Genomic DNA, 18,317 nt, shown 5'->3' on the forward strand with positions numbered 1-18,317 from the left:
GGGCTTTTGCCTGCGAATGGCATCAGCCCCCTGGTCCCCACTTTCATTTCTGAGTCTTATTTTTCCTTATCCTTCTGTGGCACCGCTCCTTCAGGTCGGTTCACTGTTGGGCTGGTTCCAACAGCCAGGACTTGAACCCGGCCAAAATCCTGCTTGGGACTTGAACCCACGTGGCTGGGACTCAAACCCAGCCAAAACCCCGCCCGGTTCCTAGTTTCAGGACCTAAAGAAGCTCAAGTACTTGATGTCTCATTGCAGAATGAATTCAGTGAGAGACAAAGTGATAAGTAAGTAGTTGCTTTACTCAGATTTAGAGAGGAGCACACTCCACAGACAGAGTGTGGGTCATTGCAGAGGGTGAGTGTGGCAGGTTAGTTTTTATAGGCTGGGTGATTTCATATGCTAATGAGTGGGAGATTACCGCAGCCATTTTTGGGAAGGGGTGGAGATTTCCAACCAAGGAATTGGGCCACTGCCCACTCCTTGGCCTTTTGACAGTGCCTTGGAACTGTCATGGTGCCTCTGGATGTGTCATTTAGCTTTCTGATTGAGGATTAAGGTCTAACCAAAGTCCACTTGTCTGCCATCTTGGACCCATTTGATTCTAATCGGTGTATGTTGTGTCCTTCAGTCAGTTCAGTTCAGTCACTCAGTTGTGTCTGACTTTTTGCAACTCCATGGGCTGCAGCATGCCAGGCTTCCCTGTTCATCACCAATCCCCAAGCTTGCCCAAACTCATGTCCATTGAGTCAGTGATGCTATCCAATCAACTCAGCCTCTGTCATCCTTTCTTCTCCTGCCTTCAATCTTTCCCAGGATCAGGGTTTTTTCCAATGAGTCAGTTCTTGGCATCAGCTGACCAAACTATTGGAGTTTCAGCTTCAGCATCAGTTCTTCCAATGAATATTCAGGACCGATTTCCTTCAGGATTGACAGTTCGATCTCTTTGAAGTCCAAAGGATTCTCAAGAGTCTTCTCCAACACTACAGTTCAAAAGCATCAATTCTTCCGCGCTCAGCCTTCTTTATGGTCCAATTCTCACATCCATACATGACTACCGGAAAAACCATAACTTTGCCTAGACAGACCTTTGCCAGCAAAGTAATGTCTCTGCTTTTTAGTATGCTGTCTAGGTTTGTCATAACTTTTCCTCCAAGGAGCAAGCATCTTTTAATTTCACAGTCACCATCTGCAGTGATTTTGGAGCCCCAAAAAATAAAGTCTGACACTGTTTCCACTGTTTACCCATCTATTTGCCATGAAGTGATGGGACCAGATGCCATGATCTTCGTTTTTTGAATGTTGAATTTTAAGCCAACTTTTCATTCTGCTCTTTCACTTTCATCAAGAGGCTCTTTAGTTCTTCTTCGCTTTCTGCCTTAAGGGTGGTGTCATCTGCGTATCTGAGGTTATTGATATTTCTCCCAGCAATCTTGATTCCAGCTTGTGCTTTATCCAGCCTGGCATTTCACATGAAGAAGTCTGCATATAAGTTAAATAAGCAGGGTGACCGTATACAGCCTTGACGTACTCCTTTCCCAATTTGGAACCAGTTTCTTGCTCCATGTCCAGTTCTAAGTGTCACTTCTTGACCTGCATACAGATTTTTCAGAAGGCAGATAAGGTGGGCTGGTATTTCCATCTCTTTGAGAATTTTCCACATTTTGTTGTGATGCACACGGTCAAAGGCCTCGGTGTAGTCAAAAAGCAGAAGATGATGTTTTCCTGAAACTCTCTTACTTTTTCTATGATCCAAAGAATGTTGGCAATTTGATCTCTGGTTCCTCTGCCTTTTCTAAAACCAGCTTGAACATCTGGAAGTCCTTGGTTTATGTACTGTTGAAACCTAGGTTTGAGAATTTCTAGCCTATGAGATGTGTGCAATTGTGCAGTAGTTTGAACATTCTTTGGCACTGCCTTTCTTTGGGATTGGAATAAAAACTGACCTTTTCCAGTCCTGTGGCCACTGCTGAGCTTTCAAAATTTGCTGGCATATTGAGTGCAGCATGTTAACATCATTGTCTTTTAGGATTTGAAATAGCGCAACTGGAATTCCATCACCTCCACTAGCTTTGTTCGTATTGATGCTTCCTAATGCCCACTTGACTTCGCATTCCAGGATGACTGGCTCTAGGTGAGTGATCACACCATCGTGGCTCTCTGAGTCATGAAGATCTTTTTTGTATAGTTCTTCTGTTCTGTGTATTCTTGCCACCTCTTCTTAATATTTTCTGCTTCTGTTAGTTCCATACCAATTCTGTCCTCTATTGTGCCCATCTTTGCATGAAATGTTCCCTTGGTATATCTAATTTTCTTGAAGAGATCTCTAGTCTTTTCCACTCAACTGTTTTCCTCTATTTCTTTGCACTGATCACTGGGAAAGGCTTTCTTATCTTTTCTTGCTATTCTTTGGAACTCTGCATTCAAATGGGTATATCTTTCCTCTTCTCCTTTGCTTTACTCTTCTCTTCTTTTCACACATAAAAGGCCTCCTCAGACAGCCATTTTGCTTTTTTGCACTTCTTTTTCCTGAGGATGGCCTTGATCCCTGTCTCCTGTACAATGTCACGAACCTCCATCCATAGTTTATCAGGCACCCTGTCTATCAGATCTAGTCCCTTAAATCTATTTGTCACTTCCATTGTATAATCATAAGGGATTTGATTTAGGTCATACCTGAATGGTTGAGTGGTTTTCCCCCACTTTCTTCAATTTAAGTCTGAATCTGGCAATAAGGAGTTCATGATCTGAGCCACAGTCGGCTCCTGGTCTTGTTTTTGCTGACTGTATAGAGCTTCTCCATCTTTGGCTGCAAAGAATATAATCAATCTGATTTTGGTATTGACTATCTGGTGATATCCATGTGTAGACTCGTCTCTTGTGTTGCTGGAAGGGAGTGTTTGCTATGACCAGTACATTCAATTGGCAAAACTCTGTTAGCCTTTGCCCTGCTTCATTTTGTACTCCAAGGCCAAACGTGCCTGTTACTCCTACTTTTGCACTCCAGTCCCCTATGATGAAAAGGACATCTCTTTTTGGTATTATTTCTAGAAGGTCTTGTAGGTCTTCTTAGAACCATGCAACTTCAGCTTCTTTGGCATTAGTGCTTGGGGCGCAGGCTTGGATTATTGTGACATTGAATGGTTTGCCTTGGAAACAAACAGAGATCATTCTGTCATTTTTGAGATTATACCCAAGTACTGCATTTTAGACTCTTTTGTTGACCATGAGAGCTACTCCGTTTCTTCTAAGGGATTCTTGACCACAGCAGTAGATGTAATGGTCATCTGAATTAAATTCACCCATTTCAGTCGATTTCAGTTCATTGATTCCTAGAATGTAAATGTTCCCTCTTGCCATCTCCTGTTTGACCACTCCCAATTTATGGACCTAACAATCCAGGTTCCTATGCAATATTGTTCTTCACAACCTCAGACTTTACTTCAATCACCAGTCACATCCACAACTGGGCGTTTTTTTTAGCTTTGGCTCTGTCTCTTCATTCTTTCTGGAGTTATTTCTCCACTGATCTCCAGTAGCTTATTGGGCACCTACCGACCTGGGGAATTCATCTTTCAGTGTCATATCTTTTTGCCTTTTCATACTGTTGTGTCCTTGGGCTGTGTCATTCTTTCAAAAGTTGTGCCATGCCCCTTTCCCTCCTGTTACAGCAGCAACTATCTATTACCATCAGGAGGAGGAAGTCAGGGACCCAGGACAAGGGCAAGAAGGGGAAAGGAGTGGGAAAATCAAGGGGCACATTGTATAGGAAGAAAAAGTGCAGGGGGACATCTCAAGTGCCACCTCTGCATCTGCTCACACACTTGCCCTCCAAATGCACTCCTCACCCTTCCTACAAGCCTCCTTTGCTGCTGCACATATCTGTATTCACCAAGCTGTCTTGCTGGGCCCAAAATGAATGCCCAATAATACCAATAACACAGAGTTCCTTTCATTTAAAGGAGAAGCATCCTTTAAAAGGAAAAACTGCTGGGGACTTCCCTGGTGATCCAGTGGTTAAGATGCCATGCTTCCAGTACAGGGGGCACAGGTTCAGTCCCTGATCAGGAACTGAGATCCTACATACCATGAGGCCAAAATTGAAAAAATAAATGAAAAAATAAACAGAAAGGCTCTCACATTTGTGGAGGTTTAAACTAACAACCTTCTTAGAGATGAGGAATCTTGAGCCTTAGAGAAGGCATGACTTAACCAAGGTCACACAGTGGTAACTCTGACAATTAAGCCTGTGTTCCTTGGGTTACAAGCAAGATTCCTTTTTAAAATAAAACTCTCTTGAATCCTGGAAAACAGCAACATTTAATGGGTGTTTGCTATCTTCCAGGCACTGTTCCGAATATAATTATTCAATTGAATTCTCACTCCAACAGTGTAGGGTAGGTACTATTCTTAAGCTAATAATTGCAGAACACAGGGAAAAACAGATCTGGTATGTGGAGCAGTCATTGCTGATAAGAAGCTGCTATTGTTGCTGATCATAATGTTACGAAAAATCTTATGGGGATCGGGAACTCTTTGGGTGGGGACAAATCTTTCCAGACACTGGCCAGGCTTTGAGCATCTTTTGGAAAAATGATGATTGTCTGTGACTTAACTGATCCTCCTCTAGCTAATGACTCTTTAGACAGAAATTGGTCACCTGCTAAGCTTCCTGACCTCCATACCAGAATCATGAACTCACAGATAGTCACTGAGTTGACAGTAATACCAGCTTAAGCCCTGGAGTCTCTTCATGATTCAGTCTATAATTTCCAGCAGAATAAAATATGGAAAGTTCCTGATTCCTCTTTCTTTAGTGGTATTTCCTTAATGAACTGATACACTTTGGCCTGAGTTGTCTGCAGGTGCCCTAATACAGGAAATAGAAAGGCATACATTCTCTTTCGCAGAAATTAATAATAGTAGCTGCCAGTTCTGAGGCCTGTATACATATACATCTATATACATCAGTCTGTCCAACAACCGTATGAGGAGTTGCTGCCTATGCCTGCTTATCAGATGAGGAAGAAAACCCAGAAAAGGAAGGCAATTTCCCCAAGGTCACACAGCTCGCAAGTAGTGGAGCCACATGTAAATTGGATCTGTTATACTCTAGAGTCCTCTTTCTTACCTACAGTACTATATAGCATTGGTCTTATTTCCACAACCTAGGAATGACCGAGTGAAGAGCCAGGAATAAGGGCCATCTGTTGTTCCTTAACTCCTAAAATCAAAGTTACAGTTTTAGGTGGATGAACCCTCCCTTTGATCTGACTGTGTGCTCAGAATCTTCTCTAGCTCAGAGCTGCTGTGCTCCGCTAATGAAAGCTTGACAATTAGTGCCCGCTAGGTGAAGTAGAATTCTGTGTCCTCAAAAGCTTATGTGTGCCACATAGAAGAAATTTTCTAAGAATTTGGACTTAACCTGATGGTAATGAGTTCTAGAGAAGAGCGCTGTCTTTGGAGTTTAAGCTTGGTTCTGCATTGAAATGCTGTTTGGGGGATGTTACTAAACCTCTCTGTGACTTAGTTTGCTCATCTGTAAAATGGCAATAATCCTGTCTGTATTGGAAACCATATTGTGTGTCTTCCTAATTACAATGTCTCCCTGAATCTCCTTCCAACACACACACACACACACACACACACACACTAACTCACACAAACAAACACACACAGAGCCTTCAGCAGCTTTGTGTTGTTAGTTTGAGGGGATGGAGGTGACACCTGACTCAAACCAGGGCAAGGAAATTCTCTGCCCTGGCATTTTAGATTTGGGATTGGGAAAAATTTAGCGCTTTCTGGACTCATCTTGAACTTGAGCGCTCAGAGGAGGTCATACTCCCCCTACCATATGGTTTGACAAACTGAGAAAGATGGTCAGCAGAGAAAAAAATGATGAAATAGATGTGAAAGTGAAGCAGAGATGGCTCCTTTGCATTTTCATACTTAATTTCCTGTTTTAGCAATCGGACTCCTAACCAACAAACCACCTCACAGCCTTGTTAGAATTAAATACGAGGAGGTCTTTAAGGAGCCAAGCCAAGAGTAAAACCAGTGCTTACTAAATGGCATGTAGAAGTTGTTATGCCCTTCGCTCACATCTGTGGTGGGCTTCTATTCAGATCAAGGTTTTGTTGATTTTTTTGTGTGTGACAAAGCAAAAAAATTTTTTGACTTTATAGACCTATAAGGCTTAAATGTCTATTCAGCTCACAGCATCAAATAGCTGCATGCCAAGGCAAATCCAGGGAAGACTAAGGCCTCATTACCAAGGCTCTGAAGGCCCTGCTCGGCGCTAAGGAATCCAGAGGACAAGCTAAGCATGTACTTTCAGCACCAGCAAAACAAAGAACCCAAAATAAAATCAGAAAAGAGAACATCTAAAAGGAAATGAATTTAATTTCAACAATACTTTTGAGTTTAGGGCAGTTTTTAACACTTTTTGGCCTTTTTTAAAAATTGAAATTGCATATAGAGTGATATTCTTTTCACTGTTTAGCATCTCTAAAAGTTTTTGGCTCTGAACTATTACAGAAATTAGACAGCAACCAATCTTTGGGACAGATAGGATTGAGTTCAGGTAATTTGCCAAATTGTTTGATGAATAACCCATAAATGTAGCCCTTAACCCACCTAGGAGAATTCGCAATGAATGAGGTCAATGGTTTGCCCAAAGGACCTCTGACAGGTGTATTTCAAGGGACAAATGGAGCATAACAGGGCAGATCTCTTCCTGTAGCCCCAGAATTAGGAACCAGGGCCCCTGGTGAAACGTCGAGTACTGCACTCTCTAAAGGGAAGTCAGCCATCTCGTTGAGGCCATACTAAGAGACTATAAACTGGTCCTGCCATTAGCAACCAGTCCAATCATCCTCATCTCACATTACAATAGTGATCACACAGGACACAGTATTGATGACCAAAATTCATACATGCTTCCCTTCCATTCCTGCTAACACTGGGGAGGGAAGAGGGCCGGTTCCTCCAAAACCCAAGGGGAGTGTGTGTTTCAGATGAGGAGTGGGGAATGAAATTCACTCCCTAGCTGGTTGGTTACTGTAGCCCTCCCTCAGCCCAGTGCTTCATGATGAGAGATTCTCTGGAAGAGTTTAACATGTGTATCGGGAATCTGGGTTCTCAGAAATGAAGGTGGACAGGATGAGGTGGAATGCCAGGCCAGGAAAATGACACTGATCATCCAGGCAAAGGCTACCATACCATACCACCTTTACTTAGGTCCTCAGCAGAAGAGAGAAGCAGACCCCATCCAAAGGAGACTAGAGTCACCTCCTTGCCACCAGCAGGTGGCCGAGGAGCACCCCTGTGGCTGGCTTACTGCTCCTCCCTGCCCTCAATACCAGAGGCACCAGGGCCCAGAGCAAGGCGGGGTGAAGGGGAAGAGCAGGCTGTAGCTTCCCCAGCTAGCCCCCCGCTCCTACGTTGTAATCACTGTCAGGACCTATTCCTCATGCCCAGCACGTGCCTGGTCCAGAGAAGACATCTGATACTTGTGTTCAAAAAGGAAGGAGTGAATGAAAGTTCCCCTACTCCAGTTCACCCCCTTTCTCAGCCATTCATTGCTTTCCTGGTTTAGGAGTCTTACGTGTCGGTCAGAGGAGGGTGTTCCCTTGGCTCAGAGACTTAGGTAACAATGTGGCATTACCCAAGGTACACACGGTGTGTGTGTCACATTTCTCAGGAAGTGTCAGCTTCTGGGCAGGGCTTAGACTCTGGCAGCTCCTAGTCCCACCCTCAGCCTTTCATTCCAGCTCAGAGGGTGGAAGAGGATAAATTTCTGCTCTTTGAGCCTTGTTGCATTTTTATCCGAAGACTTCCGACAGCAGCATGAAGTTGGCAGGCTTCCTCCTGCTTGTGACCCTAGTCATCCTCTGCTTAGTCATACAGGAGCTTCAGGCTGCAGTGAGACCATTCAGAGTTTTTGGTGAGTCCATGCAGAAGACAGCCCCATCCTTTTTGCAACAAAGGAGCCAGAATGTAAGCTACGGGGGGCCAGTGGGTGCAGGGGAAGGAGGGGAAGAAAAGAGAGAGAGGAAGGTATTCCAGGCAAGGAGTCACTGCAGGGGCCCGCCTTGACTGCAGGATCTCTGTGCTTCTGCTTTGACTTTCTCCCCTCCTTTCTTCTGGTCATCCCTCCATCTGGACTCTCCGAAAGGGAAGCCTTTTGCCCTCTCATTGGCCTCCATCCATTTCTCCAGCCCCTCTCTCTCTTCACCAGTTTATCTCTTGCTACAAATAAGTTGGATTGCTTACAGAAAAATTTTGTTAAAGATGTGAAACATGATTCATCTTTTCCTTTTACTGCCAACATTCTCAAAGGAGTAATCTTCATTCTCTGCCTTTTCTTCCCCATGACTCATCCCTTAATCCCCTGAAGGCTGACTGTAGTCTCTATTGCTGCCTCTACCACTCTCCCAGATCTTCTCCTTCTTCACCTTTTTTTTTCTTAAAAAAAAATTTTTTTTTTTAATTTTCTTTACTTATTTGGGCTTCCCAGGTGGCGCTAGTGGTAAAGAACCTGCCTGCCAATGCAGGAAACATAAGAGACTCAGGTTCGATCCCTAGGTTGGGAAGATCCCCTGGAGGAGGGCACGGCAACCCACTCCAGTATTCATTCCTGGAGAATCCCATGGACAGAGGAGCCTGGTGGGCTACATAGGGTCACAAAGAGTCAGACATGACTGACGTGACTTAGCACACACGTGTTTTCTTATTTACTTGGCTGTGCCAGGTCTTAGCTGCCACACATGAGATCTTCCATCTTCGTTGCAACATGCAGCATCTTCAGCTGCACCATGTTAGATCTAGTTCCCTGACCAGGGATTGAACCCAGACTCCCCGCAATGGGATCATACTGTCTTGGCCGCTGGACCACAAGGGAAGTCCATCTCCCAGACCTTCTTAACAAACCTCACAACTGTCTTGAGGAACCAGTTAAAGGTTAAAAGTCTTTAAGCTCTGCAGCATCTTTTTGCTTGCCAGTCCATCAATTCTCCAGCTTTTTTCTCTTAGATTATCTTCACTGTATCTTCTTCTCCCTAAATGTCATTGGAAACTCTTGCCCCTCTTCTCTTTGTTCTCCTTCCCTTACATTGGTTGCCAAATACCAGTCATTCTTTGAAACTGGTTCTTACACATGTTCCTTCCTTTCCGACCCCCGTTGTCACACTGCCTTTTCAGCCCTGATTACTCCACGCCCGGCAGTGCAGTAGATTCCTGACAACTCTCCCTGTCCCTCTCTTTCTTCTGAAAGTTGCCTGCTTGGTGAATCCTGGTCCATGCTATGCTCTCACACCAGTTAATCTTTGTAAGTAAACTGCCATCACATCTCTCTCTTGACCTACCAAGTGAAATCTCAGTCCTAGGTCCCTCTGTAGCTTCGTCCCCTGCTGCCGTAGGCTTCTCTAGAAGATCAGACAGTAAAGAATCTGCCTACAATTCAGGAGACCTGGGTTCGATACCTGGGTTGGGAAGATCCCCTGAAGAAGGAAATGACAACTCACTCCAGTATTCTTGCCTGGAGAATCCCATGAACAGAGGAGCCTGGCGGGCTATAGTCCATGGGGTTGCAAAGAGTCAGACATGACTGAATGGTGGGGAAGGGAGGCGCTGCAAACCTGTCTGCCTTGACTTCCAACTATTCCCTATTACTTATCCAGCCTTCCGTTTGCTACTCTTCCTGTATTCCTTGTATTTCAGGGTGAAGAGTGGGAAGATGAGGCACCTAGGGTGCACAATTGAAGGAGGCGCTCACTCTCAGAGTTGTTCAAGGGCCTCCTTAAGTGTTGTGTCCTGGGTGCGTCATGCACCTTTCGCTAGGCCCACCCTGTTGCATTTTCCCCTTGTGAATTTTTGCTAGTAATTTTTTTTTCTTCTCCACCCTCCCTCTCAATTCTGCCTTTAAAAGATTCCCATACTTCAAGACTTACCTTTCCTGATTCACTGGAAGTGATGTCCTCTCTTTTGCGAGCCCCTTTAGTCCTTTGGATAAACCTCTCTCAGGACGTGTGTCACATACTGCTTTGCTTTTAGTACTTTAAACATAAACTTTATCTCCACTGTGAGGCTCTAAGCTGCTGGAAAGTAATAACCTAATCTTACATCTCCAAGGGCTTCGCAGGTGGCTCAGTGGTAAAGAATCTGCCTGCCAATGCAGGAGACTCGTATTCGATCCCTGGGTTGAGAAGATCCCTGGAGAAGGAAATGGCAACTCACTCCCGTATTCCTGCCTGGGAAATCCCCATGGACAGAGGAGCCTAGCAGGCTACAGTCCATGAGGTTGCAAAGAGTCAGACATAACTTAGCAACTAAACAGACCAATCCAGTCCACATATCCATACTTCCTGTATGACTTAACCTCTGCTTTTTACATAGTAAGAAATCAACAGGTATTAATGAATGACCAAACTCCTGTGAGTGGAGACAAGAATTCTCCCATTCTCTCACCATAAATCAACAACAGCTAATAAAAGCATGGAGGGACTGTACTGATTTTCTTTGAGGTCAGCAAGTACATTGTAGACATCCCACCAGGCTCCCATCTTACATCATCAGACATTGCTAATCAATTGTAGCACTCTTTCTCTTTGAGCCTGAACAAGGCGATCCAGCCTTCTCCACACAGCATGAGAACAGTCACCTCCATTGACTGGAGCTGACACTGGAGAGTGAACTTCATCCAGCCCTCCTGGATCCAAGGACTTCATTTTACCTTTGAGAAAACAAAGGCCCAGAGAGGTTCAGAGACAGAATCAGGTAGAGAATCTCCTGATCACAGCTGAGTCACCCACCCAAGCATGGCACACATTCATCCACAGCTTTGCACGCATTTTGTTAGAAACCCTTGCAGGGTCTTAAAGAGCTCCCTGGACCTATTTCGTTGGTCCTCAAAGACTAACCTTGAGGCTCTGGGAGTGTGCAGAGCCTCCACTTGGGTCAGGAGTGACTCCTTGAAATCTGGAGATGGACTTTTCATGCCAGGGTCAGTTTCACCCTCTGGGATGGCAGAGGGAGGTTGGCCTAGGGGCCAGAGAGTCTGGGTTGGATCCGACTTCTGTACTGACTAGTAGGAAAGTCACCTCAGTGCACCCCAGCTGGCATGCCTGTAAAAAGGGGCCAGTCAGACTCATTGCACAGAGTGGCTGCAGGGCACGCTTGATGACATTCAGCTAAGTGTAAGTCTTCCCTTCTCTGCCCTTTTCCTTGCAGAGAGAAGAGAGGGCATTGAAGTGGGCTTCTCTGCACTTCCCCTCCACAGATGCAATTATCCTCCTTTTCAAAAAAATTTTTGAGTGTAGTTGATTTACAATGTTGTATTAATTTCAAGTGTACGACAAAGTGAATTAATTATGCATGTACATATATACACTCTTTTTTTTAAGATTCTTTTCCCATATAGGCCATTACAGAGTACTGAGCAGAGTTCCCCATGCTATACAGCAGGTTCTTATTATCTATTTTATACACAGCAGTGTGTATATGTGAATCCCAATCTCCCAGTTTATCCCTTCCCCCTTTATCCTCTGGTAACCATAAGTTTGTTTTCTACATCCATGACTATACTTCTGTTTTGTAAATGAGTTCATTGGTACCCTTGTTTTTTTAGATTCCACATACAAGCGATTTCATATGATATTTGTCTTTCTGTGTCTGCCTTACTTCACTCAGTATGACAATCTCTCAGTCCATCCATGTAGCTGCAAATGGCATTATTTTATTCTTTTTTATTGCTGAGTAATATTCCACTGTATCTATGTGCCATAGCTTCTTTGTCCATTCCTCTGTTGATGGACATTGAGGTTGCTTCCATGTCCTGGCTATTGTAAACAGTGTGGCAATGAACACTGGGGTGCATGTACCTTTTTGAATCACGGTTTTCTCTGGGTTGGAGAAGAAAATGGCCACCCACTCCAGTGCCCTTGCCTGGAAAATCCCATGGACAGAGGAGCCTGGTAGGCTACAGGCCATGAGGTCGCAAAGAGTCAGACACAACTGACTCTTTTTTTTTCACTTTTTCTCTGGGTATGTGCCAGGAGTAACTAATTATTCTGTTCTTTAAAGTAGACCTTACTTTGTTGAGATTGTGTGAATGCCTTGCTTTTCATTGAAATACATAAGATGTTGATGAGTACTACTCTGTGATTAATCATTTATAAATTATATTATGTATTGAACTCGAAGAAGGGGGAAATGGCTGCTTAATCATGGGCTGGCCTCCGTAACACCTGTGTCTAGAGCACGGCAGTTTTCAGCTGGTTTGTTCTAATTCAGGCACCTGTGTTGAACTCTGCAATGGTGACTGGGACTGTGGGCCAGGAGAGCGCTGTGTCAGCAATGGCTGTGGCCACGTCTGTGTTTAACTAAGGTAAAAACATCAGGTCCTTCCCTGCTTCCTCATTCCACGTTGAAGCCAGGCAGGCAGTACACTCGGCCCTAGTGGAACTTCCCAGAAGTAGATGAGACGGAAGCCTATCTCTTATGACCTCTCCCTCTTCACCCATCCTTCCCAAGAAAAAGAAGCACCTATCCCAGGATGGTGGTTTCCAAATAATTTCATTTAAAATAATTTCATTACCTGATATATCCTAGAGAAAAATCAGACTATTCATTTGAGAGGAAAAAAAAAAAAGATAAAAATCACCCACCCCCAAATGGTGTTTGCTTAACACTTTGGTGCATATTTTAAACATATAACACACATGTATAATATCTATGTGAAAATAAGATAATCATGTACCTATTTTGATTTCTTGATTATTTTACTTAAAGATAGCTAGTGAGAGAATTCCCTGGCAGTCCAGTGGTTAAGATTCCATGGTTCCAATGCAGAGGACACAGGTTCGATCCCTGGTTAGGGAATTAAGATCCCACACGTGGTACACTACAGTCGTTTTTAAAAAAAGGAGAAATAGCTAGTAAACAACTTTTAATATCAACACTGATGTTTCTATCCCATCATCTCTAATGCCCTTCATGTGTGCTCATGTGTGTGTCCACCATGTATGGTCATATACTTAGCAAGCTCCATAAGACACGTTTAACATATTTCTTATTTTTAATATCATTAATATGGCTGTAGTGAATACTGATTGGTGTACATACTGTTATTAATTTATTTGGAATAAATTCTAAGGTGTACAATTGATGACCAAGGAGTATGCTTATTTTAAGCCTTGGATGACATTGCCATAGTAAATGATAAGAGCCCCTTTCCTATAAAAATATTTCAGAGGCTTCACATGATAAATCCTTTACTGTCAGTAGCTATCGATTGAAAACAATGAAAAATAAAAAAGCTACCAGGATTCAGTTTTGATTACAAATTGTGTTAAACACAACAGAATCAACACATACTTTTAAATAACCTGCTTGTGTTCAGAATGTATTATTTGCCTTATCCACCCACAATCCCTAGGGCATTTATGGCCTTGTTGGTTCCTGGCAGATTCTTATTGAGTCCCAGAACTGGAAAATCTTGTCTCTCAATTGTATTCTGTGGATTCAGGTCCCCAAACAACAGGTCTCATGCATAATTATTTTGTACATTTCACAGGATGAAGACTTACCCTATGGCCCCCTTTCTCTAGCAATTGTTCATTCCTTCCTAGAGTTCCTATTTGCAAAGATGTGACTGTTTGAAGGTCCTTGCCCAGGAAGACAGATGAAGACAGGGACCTATGGATGGAGTGGACAAAGGATGCGGTTGGGAAGAGAAAATAATTGTTTCTTTTAATAAATCATCATCATTAAAAGTACCCACAGTACTTGATTTGTTTGGTGAGGGATGATAAGGAAGAAGATGAGGCAATGGGGAATAGATGACATTTGTTGAGCACTTACTATTCAACAAGGACTGTGTTATACACCCCACAAGTATCATCTAATTTATCCTACAACAACCTTGTGACTATGCTTATTATCACTACCACTTTACATATAAGGACACTGAGGTCTGAAGAAATCAATTTGCTCAAAGCCATCTAACAGACAAGTGTCAAGGCTTTAAGTATATTTCCACGTCAAACTTGAAGTCCTATACATTATGGCATAGTGGTTAGGAGATCCAACTTGAAATTTCAAACCTAGGCCCACCATACAACTGTGTGACCTTTAGCATATGTCCTAACCTTTCTGTACTTCAGTTTCCTCCGCTATATAACAGTATATTTGTCATAGAGCTGCAAGGATAAAAGCAGTGAGTTCATGTAAAGTGCATTGAATAGTGCCTGACACATGGGAAACATCCAATAAATGTTAACTAAATGATTGTTATTATTATCAAATTGATGAGCTGATGACTCTTAGTCCTAATTTTTTAAGACTCTAGAACAGAATCCAAGGCTAATTCTCCCTCCTGGCCTCTACTAGTTTATCTCAATATTAAAAACCAGCACCCCCACCTCCTGTTTTCCCCATTACAAAATGTGGGAGGTTAAAATTGACTTAAAATTTCGTATCCATGTTTTTCACAGTCACAGAGTTAAGATTCAACTGGTCCTGGGATATTCCCGGCTATCCAGTGGCTAAGACTCTGTGCTCCCAATTCAGAGGGCCTGGGCTCAGTCCTGGTCAGGGAATGAGACCCCTCACGCCACAACAAAGACAGAAAATCTCATGTGTTACAACTGACCCAGCATAGCCAAGTCAATAAATAAATTAAAGTAAATATGAAAAAAAAAGATTCAACTGGCCCAGGTTGTTTGTAGTCTGATGTTGACTTATTTACTACCTTCATAGCCCCTGACAAACCATTTAAATTTTCTTTCAAACCACTTAAACTTCCTGTAGCTGTAAAAGGGAGAAATAATAATATCCACCTCATTTGAATCCTAAGGTTTATAGGACTTTACAGTCTACAGACCATTTGATTTTCACATTAACCAACAAATGGCAAATAGGGGCTCTGAATAAATAATAGTGAATCCATTCATTCTGTCAACAGGTATTGTGTGTTGCCTGTTACATCCTAGGTGCTACGCAAGCAATGAGGATACAGTAGTGAACCAAGCAGATGGTATCTGTGCTTTCATAAAGCTTACATTCTAGAAGAAGAAACAGGTAATAAACAAGTAAATAAAGACGATAACTACACATTATGGTCAACGTTCTGAAGGAAGTAAGGAAGTGAATTAGAAATGGGGGAAGGGGATAAAATAAAGCCTACTTCCATTAGAATGATCCAGACCCTAATGAGGTGATAAAAATGAAGTTTTAACAGGGTTCCAAAATGTGAAACAAGTGACGGACTTCCTTGGCAGTTCACTGGTTTAAAACTGCACCTTCCAATGCAGGGTGCAGATTCCATCCCTGGTCGGGGAGCTACGATCCTACATGCCTCTGAGTCCAAAAAAAAAAAAGTATATATATATATATAAAACAGAAGCAATATTGCAACAAATTCAATAAAGACTTTAAAAAATGGTCTATATCAGGATTTCCCTGGTGGTCCAGTTGTAAAGAATCTGCCTGCCAATACAGGGAACATGAGTTCGATCCCCAGTCCGGGAAGATTCCACATGCCTCAGAGCAAGTAAGCCCATGTGCCACAATTACTGAGCCTATACTCTACAGTCTGTGCTCTGCAACAAGAGAAGCCACTGCAATGAGAAGCCTGTGCACGACAGAGTAGCCACTGCTCACCACAACTAGAGAGCATGGATGCAGCAGTGAAGACTCAGTGCAGCCAAAACTAAAAAGAAATATTTTTTTTTAATGCTTAAAAAAAAAAGGTCTGCATCAAAAAAAAAAATCTTTAAATTAAAAAAAAAAGGCTAAATTCCAGAATAAGGCTCCAGATCACTTTATGCAGAATTTATAAAAGGAAATGTCTGTGAACTTAGCACCCATTAAAGGCTCACAGTCACTGTAAGATTATAAAAATATTGAGGATGAGGACAGGTGAGGATGTGTGAGATTTTCTTGGGAGTGCTTTTGACAAGCTGTGAATGCCATAGTTTGGAGGTTACTGTCTAAATACAAGCCAATTCCAGGGGGTTTCAAAGCCCTCCCTGAGAGTTTGATATGTTTCCTTCAGTTGGTAATCACCATGGAGTAGGAATGTTCATTTCCTTTGAGAAACCACACTACCATCCACAAGGATATGTTCCATCAGAAATCAACAGACTGGTATGGTTTACAATATTTGAGTTGTTCAGTCTTGAATAACACAAATTGTGGGTCATCCACGTGTCAACCTAACATGAGCCACATCAAACCTTGGTTCCTTCCATGGTTTCTTTCACTCCACCTTCACTATGGTGATGACCAGGCCTCACCTCCTTCTAGCCCAGTGTGTTGGACGTCTCTTATGTGCTGCTTCAAATATTCTCAGCCTTTCAATCTTATCCTGATTGTTGCTATGTGCTGTGCTTAGTCGCTCAGTCATGTCTGACTTTTTGCAACCGCATGGACTGTAGCCTGCCAGACTCCTCTGTCCATGGGGATTCTCCAGGAAAGAACACCAGAGCAGGTTGCCATGCCCATCTCCAGGGGATCTTCCCAACCCAGGGATTGCAACCAGCTTATCTGCTGCATCTACTAGCTCAGCACAAGCTAAATTGTCAGACTTCTGACCCTATTGGCTCACACCTCTCACTTTTGCCTCAAGACTTGTCTATGCAAAGGCAGACTCCTGCAGGAACTGCCACACACAGATGTATGCTCAACCCAGAAGCTCTGCAGAACTAATGTTTAGTGGGGAAACACTTGACAATAGAGGCCAAAGGCTGGCAGACATAAGCTCCCCACTTCCATTCCTCAGGACAGGGTTTCTGAGAGCATTCCATAAAGCTTTTCATAACATCCCAAAGATCCAGCAATCATTCACCCCTTGCAATAATCAACTTGGTAACACATATAGATTCTCCTTTCCTGTTCATTACTGAGTAAATCACTCACATATCAACCTCACTTGAGGCTCTGCTTTAGAATTCAGACTAAAACATCAGTGACTAGTTCTCAGCTCCTGATGTCTGAGCACATGTTTGAATATCATACATAATATGTATGTATGATACATATTATCACATACATACATAAGTATACACACACCCCAAGAATAAACAGTAATAGACAAGCATAATTAAATCCAAATTCAAATGTAAAATAAGTATTTCTCCCCCAATAAACCCAGTCTTCAGAGAACTAGCTTTTAAAAAATATATATTTATTCCTTTGGCTGTGCCAGGTCTTAGTTACAGCACTTGGGATCTTCAGTCTTCTTAGGGAAATGTAGGATTTTCTGCAGTGGTGGCATGTGGAAACTTTAGTTTCAACATGTGGGTATCTAGTTCCCTGATCAGGAATCGAACCCAGGCTCCAAGCATTAGGAGTATGGAGTCGAACCCAGGCTCCAAGCACTAGGAGTATGGAGTCTTAGCCACTGGGCCACCAGGGAAGTCCCACAACTACCTCTTCTAAAACATAGCCCCTATTTTCATTGCTAAACATAGGTGTTTTATTAAAAGATGCATAGTTAGCCGACTTCGAGGGTTTCTCTAAGAGTCATGGGTGATACTTATATTTTATATTTGCATAACTCAAATCCCTCGAGTTGGTTTTCCTAGTCTGCCCAAATACAAATTTCAAGCCTTCACCTGTCCGGTGACTGAAAACTGTTCACCGCTAAAAATGTTTATTTTGTTCCCCTCATTTTAAATGGGGACATTTAAATTTTCTTTTTCTTCTTTTCAACGTTTCAGGAAATCTTGGGGCGTCCAATCTCAACCAGGTCATCCTTAGGCAAGTTACATTTTACATGGTTCAGTTTGAACTTCCAAATTACTTTTGTGTAGTGAGGCTGCTTTAAGGTCTACAGGATTCACGGTCAGCTGCAAAGAAGACTGGGCAACACAGTCTTAATTCTGGGTGGTTTGTGTCTGGAGAAAAAAATTAGGGGCTCCAATACGATGTAAGAAAAGAAGAATGTCGAACTAGCAGTTTCTGCCACTCCTATCCATAGCTGCCGCTCTGCAATCCTAGGCCGAATCTGAAACGCTTAGTGCTAAACGGGAATGTCAGTTCAGTTCAGTTCACTCGCTCAGTGGTGTCCGACTCTTTGCGACCCCATGAATCGCAGCACGCCAGGCCTCCCTGTCCATCACCAACTCCCGGAGTTCACTCAAACTCACGTCCACCGAGTCGGTGATGCCATCCAGCCATCTCATCCTCTGTCGTCCCCTCTTCCTCCTGCCCCCAATCCCTCCCAGCATCAGAGTCTTTTCCAATGAGTCAACTCTTCCATGAGGTGGCCAAAGTACTGGAGTTTCAGCTTTAGCATCATTCCTTCCAAAGAATAC

At 43.0% G+C, this 18,317-nt stretch overlaps 1 long non-coding RNA gene across 1 annotated transcript; it reads left to right on the forward strand.

Annotated features, from left to right (window-relative positions):
- The first annotated feature begins 7,757 nt into the window (after window positions 1–7,757).
- Window positions 7,758–13,775, forward strand: LOC105004037. Its single transcript, XR_827179.1, has 3 exons — window positions 7,758–7,945; window positions 12,292–12,385; window positions 13,574–13,775. It is a non-coding gene; the product is annotated as an uncharacterized LOC105004037 (long non-coding RNA).
- The last annotated feature ends 4,542 nt before the right edge of the window (window positions 13,776–18,317 follow it).

This window comes from Bison bison, unplaced genomic scaffold (assembly GCF_000754665.1).
Source record: "Bison bison bison isolate TAMUID 2011002044 unplaced genomic scaffold, Bison_UMD1.0 scf7180017864472, whole genome shotgun sequence".
In the NCBI taxonomy this organism is placed as follows: domain Eukaryota; kingdom Metazoa; phylum Chordata; class Mammalia; order Artiodactyla; family Bovidae; genus Bison; species Bison bison.